Below are 16,994 nucleotides of genomic sequence, written 5' to 3' on the forward strand. Positions count from 1 at the left end.
AGGTTGAGAACCACTGTTATAGAGGTTTCTTCTTGTTGTTGTCCAAGATTTGTTCAGATGGGGTTTGCCATTGCCTTCCTCTAAGGCTGAAAGGGTGTTGTTATCCCAAAGTTTCCATGGCCAAGTAGGGATTTGAACCGTAGTCTCCCAAAGTCTTAGTTCAACACTCAAACCACTGCACCAGGATAGTTCTCATTCCCCTGCTTCTTATTACAAGAGGGAAATAATAATGGGAGGTGTTGGTCAAGCTTTCTATTCCCACTGATGCATATGATCTACAATGGAGCATATGCTGCTACTGCTATGCTCCAGTTAACAAATGCTTTGATAAAGAAGCTCCTTTTTACAAAGGCAACTGTAATCTTCCTTTCAAAGTGTGGGGCTGCTATAAAACAACATTCAGACAGCTCAGGCTTTGAGAAGGGAGGCAGTGGCTGTGAGCATCCATCCCCTCCTTTCTCCCAAGACACGGGGCTGCTATATGGATGTGCACACAGAGGCACCAGGATTAAGGAGGGAGGTGGTTGCAGTTGCTCATTCTCCTTTCCACTCAAGGTGTAGGGCTTCTGTGTGAATGTGCATATGATATTCAGATGGCAGGCCAGGCTTCAGGATGGGGTGGCACATTCTTCAAACTACCCCCTTCATGGACACCCCCCCCCCCACTATTGGTTATGCAAAGAAGCCTTGCCCAATCTCCTCTGTATTTTTTGTTTTTGCTTTTTGCAATGTCCCTGCTTCCCTAATTCCCATGAATGTGGAGGGCTGACTGCGTATCTCTAAATCTGTTATCCAGTGTTCCAATCACTATACATATCACCAACATTGCCCAGTCCATCTCCATAACTTTACACTATCCATTAAATAGAAACGATGGCTGTGGGAAAAGAGAAAAAGATGAAAATCAAGAGTAATAAAAATAATCACAGGAGAGGGCTAGAAGTGTCAAGTGACTGAAGGAATATGTGAAATACATTCATAATAGAGCTGTTGATTTACAGAAGGAGTTTGCTTATTCACCTTATTTTTTATGCCTAATACCCACATTTTAAGTGTAACTATCACAAGAAGAAATTTAACAAGAAGGAGTAAAATATCTGAGAAGTACTAACATTACCTTGCTTAACTGACAATGCATATTTAATAGTTCTTTAACCAGGGCAAAAGGGGGAAGGAGGGAGGGAGGGAGATGTTCAATTTCCTAAACTGAAGCCTCTCTTTCCGACCATCCCTAACACTTTGTGGGAATATTTATCCCTGCATCACAAAGAAGATACATTTCAAATGTGTATCCAAGATGTCAGCTGGAATTTAACATCATGTGTGTATGTGCGCGAATGATGATACAGCATTCCTTGAAAACCTGCTCTATTTCTTTTGGCCTCAATCCGCAGTTCAGGACATCTTTGAAAGCTGACACATACTCAGTTTACACATGAATGTTTTCAATGGCACTTATGTGCTTTGCTCATTGTCACGCAGCTTTTACATCTATAACATAGACTACTACAGTTTATCATGTTCTTTCCATGATTGAGATTAATAGAATGATTTTAACAAACTGGCTTTACTGGACACCCAGTGAGCACAGAAACCAATGCTAGGAATGGAAACACTTGCCACCTATCTCAGCACAGTGTAAAAGGAGAACTGACTTCTTCTTTAGCTATTCTAATAAGTGTTACAAGCTTGTGACAAGGTAGTCCACCTTGCATCTCTAATTCCAAGTTAAGGGAGGAAGATTCTGTGTATGTTCTAGTTCTTCTGGTAAATGTAATGGCTGAGTAAAATGATCACAATCTGCACTGATGCAATATCCTGAAATAGTTTCAAGACATACATGTAATCCCATTTGTGAAGGAGAAAGTAGAGAATATATAAAGCATATACAGAACATTCAAAGCACACAGAAATTTTAAACTGGCATCTGAATGCATTCTATAAGAATATCTAATGTTGAAGTGTTGTGTGGTTTCCGGGCTGTATGACAGTGTTCTAGCAGCATTTTCTCCTGATGTTTTGCCTACATCTATGGCTGGCATCTTCAGAGAATTTGATAGTAGTCAAGCAAGTGGAGTATATATACCTGTAGAATGTCCAGGGTGAGAGGAACCATTGTCTGTTAAACTACTATGAAGGATGCAATTAGCAAGCTTGGAAGTAGACTGGCCTTTGTTCCCTTTGAACTGTATGTTGCCTGGAGGCATCCTTTGTCTGGGCAAACCCTTGATTGCTTACTGTATGGAGACTTCATGTGTCTGAGTGATGTTCCTTGATTCTAGGTAGCCAAATTTTGCTCATTTTTATGGTTTCTTCCTTTCTGTTGAAACTTTCCATGTTTTTGTGAATTTCAATGGCTTCTCTGCATTAAACAATACATATCTAACATTGTTCCCCATACTTCATGTGAATATAGTGAACAAAGCAGAGCTGCTTCCCTGCACTAGGCCTGCTCGAAAAATGCTTCTGTGATTAAGATGTGTGTTCTGTAGGAACACTAAAGCCAAGAGGATCAAAATCTGACCTCTGCTATTAGCAACTAGATGTGGAGCATTATCTGCTCTGAAACACATTAGTAAAGTTCAACGTACCGGTAAGTCAACCAATAACATCGCTACAGCACAAGTTCTTAAAAATTGTTGTCCCCATATTACAGAAAAAGTTCCACTAGTTCCATCTCAGTAAAATGAGTCTAATAAGAGCACAGATAGATCCATTGTGGTTCTCTAAAGATTGCTAGACTATAGCTCTATAATCCCTAATTATTGGCCATACTGTTTGGGACGGATTAGAGCTCATGTCCAACAATATGATACTAAAGAGATATAGCTTTCCAACCCTCTAAATCAGGGGTCAGGAACCTTCGGCTCTCCAGGTGTGGTGGACTTCAACTCCCACAATTCCTTGAGGCTCGGCATTCGCCCCAAGGGCTTACCTTGGCCCAACGAGGTTTGTTTGGCTCTACGTTACGCTCGTCTCTCCCCCTTTGCTGCCCGTCCTCCATGAAAAAGAGCCAAACAAACCTCGTTGGGCCAAGGTAAGCCTTTGGGGCGAATGCCGAGCCTCAAGGAATTGTGGGAGTTGAAGTCCACCACAGCTGGAGAGCCGAAGGTTCCCTATGCCTGCTCTAAATCATAAAACTAAAACTTTACTAATGTTTGAACTATTTCCAAAATGGCGAATTTATATTGGCAAACAGAAAGAGTTCACAGAGAAGAAATAATTACTACCGCATTTCTTCAGTTGTAAAATATCATTGACTGAAAAACGCACCTTAATTTTAGTACCACCATCACCAAAAATACTTAAGATGCACCTGTGATTCTAAGACGCACCCCGTTTTTAGAGAGGTTTATATAAGGGGAAAAAGTATGTTTTAGGATTGAAGAAATACTGTATTACCCTGTTCTGTGTTAGAGTAAGGCCAAGTGGCTGGCTATTTTGGAGGAATTCATTTGGAGCAGTTCATTTTCCATAGTTAGGATAAAAAACCCACAAGGATTTATTCACTGAGTTGAATAAATGGGGACTCAATTGCCATTCAGGACTTGATCCTAGATTAGTACTTCAACATCGCTTGTACATATCTGGTTGAAAGAGACAGGGAAGGCTAAATCTCTCCCAGCTTTGTATAGAGAATTTCACTTTGCAGAGGAAAGCAAGACAAACCATGTGGGCAGGAAGGTTACTATGCAGAATAGTTACCGTGATCTATGTATTCATTCTCCTGTTAGATCTATTTCACCTTCAAGTTCTGAGTGTGTGTATTTGAAAATGGATGCCTGTGGGATTCTGTTGTATTTGCAAATGCCTGCTTTTTGAGCCGGCATTTGCAAATACAGTGTAACAGACATAGGAAAATGGAATGGTTTGATGATGTGATTAGACAATGTTTTTAATGAGGAGACACTAATGATACATGTTTTTATTGATTGTACTGATTCTGTTATGGTTTTATTATTCAATTGTTTTATGTTATTGAATATTATTTTATGGTCTTGGTACCAACTGTAAACCTCCCCAATTCGCCTGCGGGCTAAGAGAGACGGTATATAAATGCAGTAAATAAATAAATACATAAATTTAGTATATGCCCTGCTACCCAAAGGTCTCTATCCCTGATTTAATCAGGGCTGGGAAGTCTCAGGGTCCCTTCAGCATCATTTTATGTACCATATATATGTGAGTATGTCAATTCAAATACAAGCTGAGGCACCTAATTTTACCACAAAAAAAAACTGGGAAAATGGACAGACTTGAGTATAAGCCGGGGGTGGGAAATACAGCATCTACTGGTAAATTTCAAAATAAAAATAGATACCAATACAATTACATTAATTGAGGCATCAATAGGATAAATGTTTTTGAATATTTCCATAAAAATGTGATTTAAGATAAGACTGTTCAACTCTGATTAAACCATTCTTCTAACATTCTTCAATGTAAATGTGCTTACGTGTCCTTCCAATACTAATAGAGTAAAATAATAAATGTAATAATAATAATAATAATAATAAAGTAAAATAATGGAAATGTAATAAGAGGACTAATGTGCTAAAATAATAAATGCAACAACAACAACAATAATAATAGAGTAAAATAATAAATGTAATAATAATAGAGTAAAATGGAAAATGTAATATAGTCGAGTGAAATAACAAATGTAATAATAATAATAATAACAATAACAATAACAGATTAAAATAATAAATAACATTGACTCGAGTATAAGCCAAGGTAGACTTTTTCGGCCTAAAAAAAGGCTGAAAAACTAGGCTTAAACTTAAGTATATACAATATATATGTATGTATGTATTTGCAGAAAGGGAAAGTGAAAGAGACAGAAAGAGAGCCAGAACTCTCTGTTGGAAGTATTGTAATGCAGTGTCCCAGTTGGAATCTGATCCCACTCATTCTGACTTCTTGAGTTATGAATGTGACTGTGTAGTTGTACTTTGTCCAAAGAACTGGTTATGAAAACTGTCTCATCCCTCATAAGCTTGCCTGAGTCTTTATATCTCTGGGTGAAACTCAAATATGTTTCGCTCTGCCATCTTCAGAGGCTTATTCAGTGGGAATGTGACAAACATCCAGGTTCTGGGACTCCTTGCCAAATAAGTACAATAGCTTCTTATTCTGATAGGCCTTTAGCATCAAAATTGCAATATTGATTATGACTGATTAAAGTTTTTACTAAATATGTTTTAATCTGTTATAATTTTATTTTTTCATTTCTTTCTATTTAATGCTGTCACTATTATCTTCCTTGGGTAGCAAGGAATTTATCTATATACAAAATGCTTTCAATAATTTTTATGCTTCTGTTTTGAAAAAGCTGATATGCAACATGTCTGAGGAAGACATGGTTAACTGTATATTCAGCTCAGACAAATGCAAGAAGGATTCTTAAGAAACAGAGGTTATGTTCTGTTAGTCAATTCCGTAGATGAGCAAAATGAATCACAGTTACACTCAATAAACCCATGCTGTGTTTTGGACACTGACTCACTAAGCTGCCTGCCTGTAGTATGCCTATTGTTCAAGTTGAATGGAAAGTCACACATACACCCAGTGTCATAATTATGTATAGCTTTTTTCCATTTTAACTCAAGATAAGATATGATGCTCCTAAAGTATTCCCTTACTTCTAAATCCTATGTTCATTATTTAAAATACTGAAAGCTCTTGTAGAGCTGATACAGTGGAGTAACTGAGTGTTTAAAATGAGAAATACCATAATTAATTAATTCATAGCATTACTGATTATTACCCTTCTTTGACGCAAACATTCCGCTAACTAGGAAGGCAGTTGCAAGTATTACATATGGTAAAACACACTGCAGACAGAGAATGAAGACTTGAATGGGATGACTTGCTTTCTTCTAAGTATTTAAAACACACACAAAAGAATTATCAAAAATAATTTGTAATGTGTATTTAAGTGCATACACTTTCTTTTGTGCTTAACATACAGATAAAAGAAACCACAAAACAACCGAAAGCTGTAAACAGAATACAAGCAGCAAAAAATCAGAAATCCAATCCAGAATAATAGATATTAAATATATTACTAGCCTTCTTGTTCCTAGAAATAGTTATTCAAAGGAAGATTATTTTGTACACATGCCTTATATTATTATTATTATTATTATTATTATTATTATTATTAACTTTATTTGTATCCCGCTAGCATCTCCCGAAGGACTCAATGCGGCTTACACAGGCCGAAGCCTCAAACACAATACAATAAGAACATAACACAACATATCACCTGATTTTAATATTTCTAATGATTCTGAAATTAGCCATACCTAATTTGATCACATGCAACCACATTCTACTAATATGTACTTAAAAATGAATGGATACTGATGATCCAGTGAATCAGAAGAACTCATTCTCAGGTATATGTGCATCAGTCATACTAGATTTAACACAAGACAATTAAACTTCGAAATTCATTTTGAATATTGATTTGAAAAACAATAACCTGAGGCTGTTTATACCTAGTTTAGTACTATCACTCTTCAAATTTTTTACGAATTGAATCTGAAACAGAGTGATCAAAACAACGTGTATTGATTTATTAAAGGAGAAATGGAAACATGTTTGGCATGAAAAATATGGATCGAGTAAAGGCTACTTGATAAATTATCATCTAGATTAAAGAAAAACACAGTTTTACTACCAACTATACTATCAATGGAATCAGATAAAGCTTAAATATGCTTCCCAGATTCAATTGTGGCTCCATAATTAAAAGAGAAAGCACTTGCTATCATTTTGTTACACAATAACAAATGCTACCTGCACTATGTTGTCCCGAAGTATCCACTTCGATCAACAATTCCACCAGATATGAAAATATTTGGCTTGGGTGTAACAGCCTTCCCAAAATTTATTTGAAACTGACTTATCAACCTGACACAACATTGTATTACAACTACAAATGGAACATTTTTTCTGTAAATTAAAAACAATTTTGGAGCACAGATCTATTAGCAGAAAAAATGCTTCTTTAGATATGTTGCTTAACGATCCAACTTAAAATAGAACATCAACATTGGAATTACATAATCTACAAAGAGCCTTAAAACAAGTCAAAATAATAGGCAACTCTAAAGTATCTAACTTATATGTACTGAAAACAAATGAGATTGGTACCTTCTAGTCGTTTCAAGAAGTCTTCATAAAGAATTAGAGTATTTCCTTGACCAGATCCTTTTACGTTTTGTCACTTACTCCCTGATCCAGTCTGTAAAAACTGCTATCCAAATTCAACTGTTTTAATGAGTTCAGCTGAAATCTTGCTTTCACTTTCAATCCAAAACTAAATGAAAGTTAAACGTGATTTGATACTGTAGCTCAAGATAGTAAAAAAAAGAAAAAACTAATGTTTAAAACAAAAAAAAGTGCTACTTTCCAAATATGAGCACCAATTAATAGGAGTTAAGCCCCAAGCAACTGCAACTGCGGCAAGAAACAAAACTGCAATTCCAGCCAGCTGCAGAGTGACCATCAAGAGCAAAGTCAAGTATAGTCAGAATAAAAAATAAGCTGTATCTATCTTCTATCTATTTTATATGCCACCTTTCTCCCAGTAATGGGAGATTTAAAACAGCCCAAGGTGTCTTCTGATATGACTCAAATCACAATAAGTCACGGTATTAAAACACAAATAAGTAAATCATCCTAACTGAACAGCTGGGCTATTTTCTTAATTTATCTAGTTATTTAGATACTGCAGACTTATGTAGTTCCTCAGAGGCAGTCTCACAAAAGGGTATTACCATAATCTACATGGAAGGTGATTAAACACTTTAAAACTTCACTACATAGTAATAAAATGACACAATATTCTGTGTGTTTTACTTGGTCTTTGTCCTTATACTTACACACTTACTTTTCTATAATTCATAAACATATTTTTAATTTCTCCTTATCGGTGGAGAATCTACAACCCCAGTCTTCTATTACACTATGTAACACAAATTTCTGTTCCCAATTTTAAAATGTCATTTCCTGTTTAAATGTGCAGTACTTACTTCGAAAGTAGTTGTTATACTCCAGAAACTTCATTTTTGTGGCTGCCACAAATTATGCTGAATTGGTTGAGACTCGAGATATTCATTGTAAAACTATAGCCAAATGTGCTGCGGGATGTCCCGCAAAAACTTTTTTTTTTTTTTGCAGTTAAGCATTTCCCCCCATTTTTGAATGATAGAACCAATTAGGAAATGACATTTATAACCCAGGAACAAATATTGTGTTACATAGTGTTATAGCAGAAGCTTACATTTGAAACAAATGTTGGTTTACTTGAAATATTAGGCTGCTTGTAATTTACCAATAATGGCTATAATGGGATCATGACTTATGTACAAACACCAGTTTATAATAGTAAATGCCATGGAAAAAATGGCCATTATTATGAGGGTTCAACAGAAGAGCATAAGAATGGGAAAAAACATACCCACAAAAACTTTGAAGCAATTGGTTCAATGTTTACAAAGCTCAGTTGGTGCTAGACTTTTGATATGTTTTAATCATTTGAAAGACTATTTTAATTGATATCTGTTTCTTTTACAATTTTATAATATTGTGTTTTACTGATATTGTTATTGTCTGAATCTGGCATTGAATTATTGCCATAGTTTGTAAACCACCCTGAAAACAAATAAATAAGTCTTAATTCTCCAATAGTAGGAAGGGGAGATAAACAAGGACAAACAAACAAAAAGGCAATCATGTACAGCATGGGGCATAGCATTATTCTAACTTCTTTCATTTACAGTGAATTCTAAATTGAGTAGCAATTTAATCTCCAATCTCTTCTTGTTTCATACATGGAGTGTCTGGGACCTGGTAATTTTCTTTTCCGAGCATCAAACAATCTCAATGTAAACAAAGCAACAATCCACAGACTAGCCTAGCATCCAGTAGTTTCTATCTAACAATGAAACAATGAACAAGGGGCTCCAAATTGCGTGTCTACTTATTGTTCTTCTCTTAAATATCATATGTAATCTTAAAAGACAATTCAAGGAGGAAAAACCCTAAGTTTGGAGGAACAAACAACTATTTTCCCCATGTCATTTAACTGAAGCACAAATAAATCCTATATACTATAACTGAATGTTCCAGCTGCATTGTAATCACACTGGAAAAAGAACACAGACCATTTCAAGTTTACTTGGCTACACAGCAAAATAAGAGCAAAACGGTTCAGACCCAGACTATTTGGCAAACCGCATCTCCACTTACAAACCTACTCGAACACTACAATCAGCGGAAGAGGCCCTGCTCTCAGTTCCACCCCCATCTCAAACACGGCTGGTGGGAATGAGAGAGGGGGCTGTCTCCATTATCTCCCCCGTCTCTGAAACTCTCTCCCCAAAGAGATCAAAACGGCCCCCTCCTTACTCTCTTTAAAAAAAACAATAGAAATAAAGTTTTATATTTTTATATAAGAGTAAATATTCAATATTTACTTGAGTCCAATGAGTTACTGAATGTGCACCAAAATTGGAAAAACATGTAATTTGACTGTTACAGTTGTTGCCTGCTTGGAATTCCTTCTTTGAAAACAAAGTGTCAGAGAAACAAAGTTTCCAGCAATGGAAAATAAAACCTTGGGGTGTATCTATCTATCCTGTAGAATAAATCCACTTTAACTGCCTTGGTTCAATGCTACGGAATCATGGGGGCTGTAGCTTTACAAGGTCTTGAGCCTTCTCTGCCAAAGAATGTGGATGCCTCACCAAACTACAAATCCCAGAATTGCATAGTATTACATTAGAGATGATGTCCAGGTGCAGCTCCTGAAGCACCTTTCTTTTTTTCTTTGGCTCAGCACTCAGATTACTGTATTACGCGAATCTAATGTGCACCCTAATTTTGGCAAGGTAATTTAAACCAAAAAAGGGTGAGCGTTAGACTTAAGTAAATACGGTAATTCCCATAAAGTTTGACACACTAAAATTATTTGTCTTGTGTATATACAGAAAATGGTTCACCTTACAATTATTTGCATTTCTTTTTCCACCACAGCAGGTCCTTGGTATCTGTTGGGGTTTATTTCCAGGATAATATAAAATTCCCTCCGTGAACATTTTTATTTTATTTTACCCAATCAGAGCCAACCTACTACCAACACATACACGTTTACTTCAATGCATCACTGTTTGCTCCCTCCATCCATCCATACACAAACACACACACACCAGCATGGGGTTGCCTTTTGCCCCAATACATGATATTGGTTGGGACACCAATGAAGAAAAACTTTTTAAGAGCTGAGATTTGGAGATAGCTGTATATAATGTGCAGCTGACTACAGTGTAGAATGTCTGTACTGCAAGTTTCAATCTGTGTGGATTCCACAACAAAACACAACTCTGGCAGACTTAACAGATCCTTCTTGGTGTACGATTTGTAAGTGGGCTCTACTGGGTTAGATTAACCTTCTTAAGTTCATAACTTCAACATTAAGTAGCAATACATATTAATACATAATGGTAAAAGAGGACTTGCACAAATTTCTGTGCTTCTTGAGGTTATTTTGACAAGAACATAAAAGACAGGAAAAATTATACCAATTACTACTGAGCTGACAGAATTTTTGATGCAGAACAAACAGCAACTGTTTAGAGAGATTACTCAGAAAACAGAGAGTAAGCTTAAAATCAGTCATACCCTACTTTAAAAGATTATGAAGAGGTGTTGATTCCTTTTCTTCATACAGAGATAAATATATATTCAAATCAGATTATTTGCTTCTCATAATGGGCCTTGAAACAAGGCCAGATGTATTTGATCAATGTAAATCAGCGAACTGATAAGCGTATACAATGTCAACCATTTATTCCAACATAAATATTTTTACTCCATTCTAAAAAATGTCCTCAGGGTGATTTACAAGAAGCAGTTGCAGTAAGCAAGATTATTATCTTTGTATATACTCCTGCATACTACACGAGTTAAGTAGTTTACTGCAGAAACAAGATGGCAAGTTATTGATCTATACCACAGAAATTATATTTCAGAGTTTGTAGTACTTGTCATTACTAGAATAGTATATGTCTTCCTCCCATGTAAAATTGCCAAAAAAACGACTAGAAACTGACATCATGAATATATTCCATGCCAAATTATCACCATCAGCCATCACATGTATGTGCTTTATCCATGTCCTTCCATCTATCAGCTTTGTCCTTTTCAGAGGGTAAAGAAAAGAAACCACACTGCTTGTTGTTTCTTCTAAATACAAATCAACCAACACCTCAAAAGTATCTACAATTATTCTGATGTTCAAAGGATCAGTGTGGATGTTTCAGATTGGATTTTTCAAATCCAATAAAACTGTCACCAAGCAGCAAAATACTTGGATCTTTTAGGTTGAGCCTATTCATCCTGTCTGACAATCAAAAGTAGAAGCTCATAATTTCATTCCTTCCTTTTGCAATTCTAACTTATCATTGTGAGAATTTTTTCAATTCCTTATTCCTTATTATTTGCCTACACTTTTAGTTTTTAGCAATGGATAAGTACTAAACAATTATTTAATTTTAAATAATTCCAATACAGTGGAACCTTTACTTAAAAGCAACCCAACTTAAAAGTGTTTAAGAGCTGTCCCTTGGCCTGGGTTTCACTTTGACATAAGAGCAGCATTTTGAGTTAAGAGCTAGCACCAGAGGGAGCATTACTATGAGAGTATAAAGTTTTAGGGCTCTGAGTTCTTCAGTGAAGGAGAGAAGGCGGGATATATAACAAAGTAAATACATAAATAGGGTTTCAAGGGATCAGCCTCCATGCCTTGTGCTTTGTCTGCTTTGGGAGACTGCTGTCTGCCTTGCTCTTGTCCACTTTGAGGAACTTTGGTTTAATTGATTTTGTGTGATTTTTATCCCCAGTATATGTTTGGCATCATGAAGAAGGTGAGGGAGAGAGAACGGGGGGGGGGGGGGGGGGGAGGCTGGAATGAGTACAGTATGAAGAAAATTATGCTTTGGCTTTTTCACTTTGTGCTTTCTTGCCACAACTTTGTGCTTCTACCATTTTAAAGTTGATCTTTCTTTTTTAATTGTTCCATATGAATATGCATTTAGACATTATTTGTTATTTATAAAGTACATTTTCTTATTTAAAAACACGTAACAAAAATGGGGTGGGAGATGGAGGGCCAGAATGGATTAACAGCATTTCAATGGGGAAATTGCTTTGAGATAGGAGCATTTGAGTTAAGAGCTAGCTCATGGAACAAATTAAACTCTTACATAAAGGTATCACTGTATATAAAATGTATTTTACATTTATATAGTGAAATGTTTAGTTTAAGTGTAATCAATGTTCTTAACGAGCTATATTTTATTAGTTTCCTTATTTTAGTTCACATGACTATTTAAAAAATGGCCTATCACCATGTTTTCCACCTCCACCTCAGCTATGCCTGAATGAGTCTTAAACCTTAAGTTCTGCCTCTGATTAAAGATGGACAAAAAGTGTTCATTGAACAAGGTAGGACAAAAGTGTCATAGCTGCGTTTTACATAGGCTGTTCAACCATTTTTAAAAAGAGGACAGATTCAGTTCTCTCCGAAGCATTTCTTCTGGCACAAGATGCGATGACCTGAACAAAATCTACATCGTCTTTTGGCTTCTTGATACTTACTGCTTTCCAATGTAACTCTAGGCACATTGCAGCCTGTTGAATACAGGTGGCCTTGGGCCCTGGCCTGTAGCTGTTGAGGGTCCCTCTCCAGTCCCACAATTTTCTGCAAGTTATGCACAAAATCACAAGGAACCTCCCCCATCCAAGTATGAAACCTCCACCCTCAAAAGAATACCAGACCCCAAACTACTTCCAAATATCTCAGTTTTTCTCTACAGTCTTTCCCAAAATAAGAAGATAAGCTAAGAAGTGATGCAATGATATCTTCTGTCACCATTTGAGAGAGAGTGTACAGAAGAAAACAGAAGTATTCAGGCTTCCTTGGGGGATGTAGCCCAATGGAGAAGGAAGGTCTGGGAGGGACCAACCCACAAAATGGGCCACTCCTGCTCTAGGAGGGTATCCTGGAGGACCATCTTCAAATACTTCTGCTGACTTTTGCCTTCTTGGATTCCAGTCACTCTTTCCCTTCTTCAGCCTCTTGCCTAGACTTTGCTGTTTTCTACCTCGAGTTGCTGTGGGCCAGAATGGGTTTGTCGTTCATATTCAGGATTTCTTTTTATACATTCTATTCATAATCCCAGACTCATCGCCTTTTTGAAAACCAGTACAGCAGGTGGTCCACAGGACTACATTTATGAGCCAACAAAAGATAACAGAAAATTAATTAACTAAACTATCGCAAGTCGAATTTAAGCAAACAGATGAAATACATAACATATTCTGTAAACCAAAACTGAGCAAGTCCCAGATGGAATAAACAGAAGCTTTGCATTTCCAAAGTTTCTCCATGTCCTTTCAGCAGCTAAATGACTGCTATTGCAAAATTTGGAAGATATAAATACTCACCTCCTGCTATTCAATAAAGTGAGGATTGTATTACTCTTTCAATATGTGAACATAATGCATATAGACATCAATATTATATAACTATCTGGACATGTGGTTTTCTTTTACTAAATTTATGTATTTTTCCATCTCCATACTTCTTTTACTGGGATTTTTTCTCAAATCAACTATGAATTATATTGTTTTCTATTTTTTTACACGACTTATGCATAACAGAAATAAAAATAAAATAATATTTTAATTAGATTGCAAATGGAATGACTAAAATGAAGTTCACATCCCTCCAGTTTCTAAAACCAATGTAATGGCACAATCATTTTCTACATTTTTGCATTTCTTGAATATTATAGCTGAAAGAACTCTTTACAGACATTTGTAGGAAAGCTAATGCTATACCTATGTAACCTGTAGTGTGCTGTTGACTCATGCTACCTCTTTACAAACAAGGGGGCACATATGGCCAAATATAATCCCACAGAAATAAACCAGTGGCAACAATGACCATGCAAACTGGTGAGTAGAAATACGATCAATTTTGAGATTTGTTTCAGCATGAACACAGCTTCTAAAAAGGTGTGACCATTTTTTTTCTGTTTCAACTGAACAGCATTACCTATAGTAACATAAAAGAATATGATTGCTAATGGATCTCAAAGAAATAAGCTGATAGGTTGTGACACTTTTTTCAGATCCACCCGTCAACCTTGTTCATGACATGACATGGGTGGATGTTGTTAAATCCCCCCCCCTCCCATTTCTTTTGAAATAGTGCAGAGGAAAAAAGAAGGAAAGTACGAAAATGAAAGATTTTTTTAAAAAAAACAGTGCAGAAGAAATACATAGAGAATTTCTCCTCATTGCAGTGCGTATAAGCCATGTTAACTCACTGAAAGAACCTTTCTCTAATATGCATCTATTTAGTTTCACTGAAGCTATTCGAAAACCACCTCACTGATAGATAAAAGAAAAATTAAATTAGAGAAATTTGCCTGCCAATTTCAAAACTTATATGTTGCTGATTACTTTCTTCCCAGGGTCCCTTTATTCCATCACAAGGAGACAAAATTCTTATTTGAGCTTTCCAAGATTATCTAAGAGTGCATCTTATGACTTTCCAAGACTACCTAAGAGTGCATCTACACTGCAGAATTAGTGCAGTTTGACAACACTTTAACTGCACTAATTAGTGAAGCAGTAGCAGCACCATTTGGCAGAGGAGGCTAAAGTCCTTGTAAAATTACACCTCCCATGATTCTACAGCATTGAACCATGCCAATTATAAGCTGTATTAATTCTATACTGTACATGCAACCAATCTTGGAAACTAGATGCGAATTATTGTTTTCATTGTGTGGAAAGTCTATCCAAAACTTCATTGCATGAAGAGAACTATAAGAAGCAACTATACAATGAGATACCAAACTAGGCTTAGAGTTAATTATTAGCAGGGACTACAAATAATCAAGATAGCTCCTTGACTATCAGTGTGTCCCAACAAGACACAACTTAATACTCCTGTCATAGAGCAAGATATATTGCACAGAATCCGCATCCCCTAAAAGAGAGCCAATACTCCCCACTTAGTTACTTAGCAGTCTTAGTTACTTTCTGATTACTAAGAGGAAAGGGAAAGAGCTGCTGCATTCTCAACCACTCCCATTTTATGAAACAGGTGATCAACACTATCAGTAATGACAGTACCAACATTTATTTAATTGTAGGTGTGGGGACCTACGTGTACACAAGCACATACAAGCCGTCTTGTGTACACAGAACAGGATCCCGAAGGGTAACAAGGTCATGACTATATTTGCTGAAGCAGGAAAAATCTCCCAGAAAGTTATCCTTCACCTTCTGATCTTTGTTCATTGCAGCTGGAAGATTTGTAATGTGACCTGCGAGGTCTGGAGGCTTGTCATTAAGAAAGATTTACTCACCATGTCAGCCTGAACAATCTTCTTTAGAATCTTCTGCTTAGTTTTCAAATGTGTTGGTACACGTGCTTTCCTGACCTGCACAAACAATGATAAATATTATTCAGTATTTTTTAGGTTTCCAGTTTGAAAGCAAAAGCCGTATTTTCTTCAGTATTCATTTGTGGATTTTTCGTGGACGCACAGATATGTTATTTACACAAACAACTAAATTTGACTTTATAATCCTTGCACTTTTGACAGAAATTGTAAAAGAAGTGATCCCATCATCCCTGTTTCTGTCTCAGCTTTAGGATAATTACAGTGTATCCGAGTGTTAGTGTGATTCTAGGAGCTCAGACTTCAAATCCTTGCTTGGACATGAAAACTCATGGCTGACCCTGGGCAAATCATACTTTCTCAACCTTGGAGAAAAACAATGGCAAATCCCTTTTGAATAAATCTTGCCGAAGTCAAGTCAAATCTACTTGAAGGCACATAACAAGAACAATATTAGAAAACCTCTGGCTTGACACCACAAGTGGCCCTGGTTTAAATGAGGGACAGCAAGACGACACAGCGTGGGCTCTTGTCAGTTTATTACATTGCTGAGTTACACTAGATCAAATGCAAATGAGTTACACTAGATCAAATGCAGTTTTAAAAGTAAAGGTATACATTTCCCCTGACATTAAGTCTAGTTGTGTCCAACTCTGGGGGGTGCTGCTCATCTCCATTTCTAAGCCGAAGAGCCAGCGTTGTCTGCAGACACCTCCAAGGTCATGTGGCCAGCATGACTACATGGAGCACCATCACCTTCCTGTAGAAGCGGTAGCTATTGATCTACTTACATTTGAATGTTTTCGAACTGATAGGTTGGCAAAAGCTAGGCTTAACAGCAGGAGCTCACTTCGCCCCCCGGAATAAAACTGCTGACCTTATAGTCAGCCAGTTCAGCAGCTCATCAGTTTAATCCACTGTGCCACCAGGTGGCCCTGAAATGCAGTTTTATTGGATGCTTATTCTTTTATGTAGTAGTTTGCTCCATCAATACCGAGAATGCTTGGCCACATCCTATATACCATTATAACAAAAACTACAGTCACTACTGTCACCATAATTACTGCCATATAATTGTGTGGAATATATTTTTACTGGATTTTTGGAGGCTGCCTTGGGTCCCACTCTGGGAGAAAGCTGGCATATAAATTAAATATAATAAACTGTAGTGCCAACAACGCAAATAATACTGCTTGTGTTACAAAACATACACTTCTCTGAAGGACAGTGTCTTCTAAAATGAATGTTGCTGAGCAGAGCATCTCTAATGTCCTTCTGGTGGCAGGCTAAAACCTTTCAATTCAGGCAGACTTATAAAGAAGACAGGCTTTAAGACCAAACCAAGAGGTGCTGCATAGTGTTTCATGTATTCTAATAGTTGTTTAACAGTTTGAATTATTTTAGTTATTTATTTTTAATAGTTGCATGTTAAGTTCTATTTTAGTGTTTATACAATGTAGGTTTTTAATTGTACATTGTTTTTAAGCATTGTTAGCCACT

General features: G+C 36.5%; 1 protein-coding gene across 8 annotated transcripts in view; it reads right to left on the minus strand.

The window, feature by feature from the left end:
* ATXN1 (ataxin 1) overlaps positions 1 to 16,994 on the minus strand; it is a 267,664-nt gene that overhangs the window by 110,238 nt on the left and 140,432 nt on the right. For all 8 annotated transcript variants that reach the window (XM_060774857.2, XM_060774859.2, XM_060774860.2 and 5 more), the window contains one exon: positions 15,459 to 15,533. The gene's annotated coding sequence lies outside the window, so the exon portion shown is untranslated. The remainder of the gene's footprint in view (positions 1 to 15,458; positions 15,534 to 16,994) is intronic.

The sequence above is a fragment of the Anolis sagrei genome, chromosome 4 (genome assembly GCF_037176765.1).
Source record: "Anolis sagrei isolate rAnoSag1 chromosome 4, rAnoSag1.mat, whole genome shotgun sequence".
Taxonomy (NCBI): domain Eukaryota; kingdom Metazoa; phylum Chordata; class Lepidosauria; order Squamata; family Dactyloidae; genus Anolis; species Anolis sagrei.